General features: G+C 37.8%; 1 long non-coding RNA gene across 2 annotated transcripts; it reads left to right on the top strand.

Annotated features, from left to right (window-relative positions):
- The first annotated feature begins 1,030 nt into the window (after positions 1-1,030).
- On the top strand, positions 1,031-5,560 carry LOC118981177 (uncharacterized). Of its 2 annotated transcripts, XR_005065289.1 has the most exons (4): positions 1,031-1,107; positions 1,211-1,624; positions 3,551-3,839; positions 3,928-5,560. It is a non-coding gene; the product is annotated as an uncharacterized LOC118981177 (long non-coding RNA). The 2 variants fall into 2 exon arrangements; XR_005065288.1 differs by lacking the exon at positions 1,031-1,107 and having other exon boundaries at positions 1,139-1,624.
- Positions 5,561-5,913: the final 353 nt, after the last annotated feature.

Below are 5,913 nucleotides of genomic sequence, written 5' to 3'. Positions count from 1 at the left end.
AGTGGTGGCTCTGATGAGCTTTTAGAAAAATGGTGCTTTTATAACTTAGGACTATCAGCCCTTACCTGAAGAAAGTAAACACTTAAACTCAAAAATTATATATTTATATATATAAATATAAATAAATAAATAAATAAATATATATATATATATATAGAGAGAGAGAGAGAGAGAGAGAGAGCTGTTTTAGAAACAAGCCTGTGGTCCTCAGCCTCAGAGAGACAATAGAGGGCAATTCACAATTTTATTAGGATCAACTGCCTTTAAACAAAAACCTGGGTAAATTGAATCCCTTCTCCTCTAAAAAGTCTTGGGTACTAATTTCTCTACCCGCTTCCTTGATCCTGAAAAGCAACAAGAAACCAGCTGGAAATGCAGTCAGCCCTGTAGTGTCTTCAAGACAGAGGCAGACAAGGCCTGCCAACAGACCACTCTTTACAAAGGACCCAAACCTTCCTCTCACAGCTAGATCCTGCCCAGAATTCTGTAGCCCTTCAGGGTCTGAGACTCTTTACGCACCCACGTAATGCCAAGTTCACCTCCCAAGAAAGGAAATTGAGTCGAGGAGGCCAGGTAAAAAAGGTCAAGTTCTTCTACATATCTTCCTGAAGATGAGCAAAAGGCTATTATTACACTGAGAGCAAACTGAATTAAAAGGTCAAGGCTTTTACCAAGGTTCTCATGAGGTAGAACTTTGGGTGGTAACATTTTCGTAACAACTCTAGGGCAATTGTTCTACTCATCTCTGCCCAGGAAGCTTAACCCTAACCCTCAGCCAATCTCCTCCTCAGCAGTCACAGAACAATATCCTGTTTTGTATCAGCATGACTTCTTCGCAAGACCTTCCCTCTGCAGATGGGCAGATAGGCCCAAATCCTTCCCTTTACTGCTATGCTTGGCCCTGATAAGTTAGGTCTAGTCAACCACAGGTCAGCAACTATAAAGCCATTTAAGGTCAAGTCCTCAAAGAGAAATTGCCTTTTCTTTTTCTTTCTTTCTTTTTTTTTTTTTTTGACACTGAAAGTGTCTAAGAAGTGTCTTCTGGTTACAATTCATCTTTTCCTTAAATGAGGCAAAGTGGGAGAGCAAAGACAAAATTCTGACTTAGTAATGTTTCTTTTAGACTTTAATATCATCCATTTACAGAATGCCCAACTTCAGAACAGTCTTCCTTATCTGAATCTTCACTTCTTCCTTGTGCTCTTCTAAGCTTCAAGGCAGAGGAAGTCTAATGGAAGTGAAGGCTCTGGCTGCACTGATGTTTGCTATCATTGGAGGGTCAGCTTGTGGAATATTGGGTGAACGAGATTTATTTTTTCAGATAACAGGAGGTACTCCTAATTCTGGTCCAGCTTCCTGGTAGGACCAGTCTGGTCTGTTATATATCGGTGCTACCTACTAATAGGCACACGAATTCCTCTAATGTGTGGAATCAATTCAACAGTTTTCATTATCCATTGGCTTAATGAACATTTGTTGGAAATGTTTGGCAATGGTTCTTTAAAACATTATCTACAGAAAATAAAACTAGTGAAGATTTACACCTATCGGTTTCACCAGGGATGTTTGCATGAGTCAACAAAGACTAAAGGAATATTATGATGACTTATCGATGGCTTATTGGGTAAGTTTTTTTTCATTTCATTTATTTATTTTTAGAGAGAGGGAAAGGGAACAAGAAAGAGTGGGAGAGAAATATCAATGTGTGGTTGCCTCTCATGTGTCCCCTACTGGGGACTTGGCCTGCAACCCATTGCAGGCATGTGCCCTGACTGGGAATTGAACCATCGACCTTTTGCTTCAAAGTCCTGTGCTCAATCCACTGAGCTACACCAGCCAGGGTGGGTAAGTTTTTGAACTTTGCTTATATTCCTAATCAAGACTGAATATTACTGACTAGTAAGTAATCTTCACTTTTTGGTTTTTCTCTATTTTTGAAATAGTTATTTTAAGCTGAGTTAAAAAACATTAGTTTCCCCCTTGAACCTGGCCTGACAATACCCAGTGGCAGGTGTTTATTACTAATTAAAAATGTTAATTGAATGACTAGAAGATAAATAAATTAATCCATGGAACAAAAATAAAAAATTCTGATAGTATAATGATAAGTAAAATTGGACTTTGAAATATAGCTATAATATTACTGCCAATATATAAAATTAAATACACATATAGACAGATTTAAAAGATAACTTGAACAAATGAAAACATTGATTTTGTTCTGTAATGAAAGCGAAAGTAGTTTTCAATTTGTTATAGCTAACACTCTTACTGCAACAAAACAAGACTATAAAAATTATGAGTCTGACCATACACACAGCTAGGTATGTAGGATTGTGAAATAAGTGAGCTAATAATACCACAGGAGATTATCAAAATCTTTAAACCATGCTCTCAAGGTATCTACCCCAATTGACCTAACCAAAAGTTATAGATAAGCTGAAGCCCATCTTGACTGCCTTCTGTGGATAAACAGCACCTCATACTTAGTTTAATAAAGACTTTAGCCCTGGCTGGTGTAGCTCAGTGGATTGAACGCGGGCCTGTGAACCAGATGATGACAGTTTGATTCCCAGTCAGGGCACATGCCTGGGTTGCAGGCCAGTTCCCAGCAGGGGCCAGTTCCCAGCAGGGGATGCACGAGAAGCAACCATACATTGATGTTTCTCTTCCTCTCTCCTTCCCTTCCCCTCTAAAGATAAATAAATAAATATTTTTTAAAAAGACTTTTTAGAAGGACAAAGTAAAACCTAGCAAGGTGAAAAGAAAAACATCATTTTACAAAACTGGATTGTACAGACCCCAAAAGAAAGTATCAAGTTTAACTGTCAGGGCCAACAGTAAATGAAAATATGAAGAGTCGCTGCCTCTGGCATGACTCCTGCAAAAAAGGGTGCCAGGAGCATCAGACTCTCCTGACTTCACGGATTTTTCTCTCAACTTTAAATCTTCCACAATCTCTTAATATTTGGGGGATCCAAGTTTTGAACGTATATTTACTTTATGCATCTGCTCCATTACCTAAAGCTGAGAAAGATCCCAGAAGTATAATCAGAATTGCTTAAGTCCCATCCCAGTTTGATGGGTCTCGATTTTTGGTGACCTTGACGGTTTTGATGTGCAGTCTTGCAATTGTCTTGGTCTCCCTCTTTATTATTTATTATTTTTATTATTATTTGCTTTTATTGAAATTTGAGTGAAATAGTTGTAGGTTTGCATGAAGTTGTAAGAAATGATAGCAAGATTCCTTGTATACTTTGCCAGTTTCTCCTGATGGTGACAATTTATGAAACTACATACTATGACACAACAACCAGAATGTTGACTTTGATACAACCTAATGATCTTATTCAGATTTCCTAAGTGTGTATTAAGCCCTATATCATTCTGTTAAAGGCCTTCAACTTTTGCCCAATTATTTGTCCCAGTTTTTTCCTTAGATGTAGTTCACTTGGGACATTTTCAAAGTACAACCCATCCCACATTTAACATGAATGTTCTACATCTGCCCCAAATTAGAGACTCATTGGTTTATTATTCATTCCTTCAGGGTCTGCATCAGCTTTCGCCTCAACATTATGAAAAATGAATTTCCTTGGACCTAGATGAGCATGAGTCCTCTCTGTGTAAATCTGTTTAATTTGGGTGTAGAATCCAGATTTTTCAGTTTATTTGTTCATGCAAAACACATTTCCTGGTTGGTGACTGAGTCCAGAAACTAGTGTGGAAGGAGCTTGGTGTGCAGTGGGGAAAAAACAACATGACCTCTGCTCTCAGAAGACTTACCATCTCCCAGATAGTCAAGATTGTGTTAGCAATAAACTGCTGGAAGCACATAGGTAAGTATTAGCTGAAAGGATGGTATGTTTCTTAAAAGTTCAGTGCAACTTCCTCAGCTGCCCTAACAAATAAATGACTTTTCTCCAGCCTCCCTAGAATCCATGTACCTGAAGAAACTATCTGATAAATGGAATTCTAACAGAAATACTCCAGCTTTCTGACATTCACAGCGATTATGCAGCTAAGTATGAACTAAGCAATCCAAGATTTTTCAAATTCATTGTCTCGTTCTTATGTGACATGGGCCAACCTTGAAAGATCAAGTTCATAGAGTTCTTCTAAGTGGAGAGAAGACACCACTGCCATCCTTTCCAACCAGGCCAGAAGATTTATGAGGAGGATACAACAGGTTGAGACTTAGGGGGAAACTGGTAAGAAACAAATAAAAAGAGTTGAATTTATACCATACATTCAAATTATGGTGTGAGTTAAATTTGCTATCAGGCTTCTGCACATTATAGCTTCTAAACAAAAGCTATATCGACAACCACTATAGATATTAGTCCCTAAAGTTCAGCTCAGGTTGAACTTATTCAGAATCTTGGAATGTATTATGCAGCTATCTCTTTATGGTCCACCCCTCTAAAACTTCATGATTTAAACTGCCAAATTAGTCCACCTGTTTTTCCCAGTTCCAAACTCTCACCCATTCTTTAAGCAAAGGTTTTCAATTAGATTCTTGTTCAAGTGCTTGAATTGATTCAAACACCTTTTCTTTCTTTTTTTTTTTTTTGAGTAAAACCTGTCTTCACTCAGGTACCGTTATCAACTGCTGTGCACAAATAAGGTAGCCCCCACCTGTGTTCACACACAAGTCAGGGTACTAAATTTGCACAACAGAATGTTTGCCGCCTGCGCACCTGTTATCTAACGCATATGGCTTCCTCTTTTATCAACAACACAAAACATAGGCTCTTAGGCACTCCAGGGAGATTTCAGGCCTGTCTCTGATCCAGCCATTGGCAAAAGCCATCTTGCTTAAAACATCTGATATTTAAAGGAAAGACTGTAAGACATGCTAACTACACATTTCTTCAGGTATCTAAGTTAAAACATTTTCCTCCTAAGTGTAAATATTTCAAAAACGATGTATATGGACCCTCTCAATGAGAATCCCACAGCTCTTGCACAAAAATGAATCATAATGGAGGTAAGCACGTATTTACTTGTAGTTTATTTTGGCATCCTTTGCAGTTCTATCTCTGATGAGCGAATTTGAAAGCAAGGGTGGGAGGGCAGGAGCTGAAGCTGCCGTGTCTCTCAGGAACTTGTGGGGTGGCCATGCAGCCCTCAGCTGCCTGTCTCTGGACTAACTTTCATGAGAAGTACAATAATTCTGAAGTATTTAAACACCCTCCTTATTTTGAGGTTCTTCAGTTATATGCAGTGAGGGTCTTGACCAATAGAAATTCTAATATCATTACTTTGTTTCTTACTCCATTAGACAAATAATTGTATCACCCAAAATATGCTTGGCACAATGCTAATGATAGGTTTTAGAAAGTGAATAAAATATAGCCCCTGAAGAAATAAGAAACCAATAAAAATATAATGCAAGCCACATCTGTTAATTTTAGATTTTCTAATAGCCACATTTAACAAAAAGTAACAGGTAATATAGATAAAATTGTTTATTTTACTTAACTCGATGTACTGCAAGTATTAACATTAAGTCAGTATAAAAATACAGTATCAATATTAACCCCTTATCAGAAATGGGGTTTGGGAGTGTGGGAGAGACATCCTGCAGGTTGCCTCCTCGTTTTGTTGGTGGTTTCCTCTGCTGTCTAGAAGCTTTTCAGCTTGCTGCAGTCCCACTTTGTCTATTTTTGCTTTTGTTGCTCATGCTTGGTGTCATACCTAAAAAGCCATTGCCAAGACCAATGTCAAAACAAATTTCCCTCTATGTTTTCTTCTGGGAGTTTCCTTTTAACATTGAGTTTAAGTTCATCGTCTTATTAGAGTCTATTTGTCTTACCTATCTTTTGTTTCATTTTTTTCTCTTCTTGCTTACTTTTGGACTGATTGACTCTATTATTTAATTTCCTTTCTACTACTAGTTTCTACTACTGT

The sequence above is a fragment of the Sturnira hondurensis genome, unplaced genomic scaffold, assembly GCF_014824575.4.
Source record: "Sturnira hondurensis isolate 20B ecotype Veracruz unplaced genomic scaffold, ASM1482457v3 Scaffold0023817, whole genome shotgun sequence".
Taxonomy (NCBI): domain Eukaryota; kingdom Metazoa; phylum Chordata; class Mammalia; order Chiroptera; family Phyllostomidae; genus Sturnira; species Sturnira hondurensis.
This window is presented reverse-complemented; position numbering and strand designations above follow the sequence as displayed.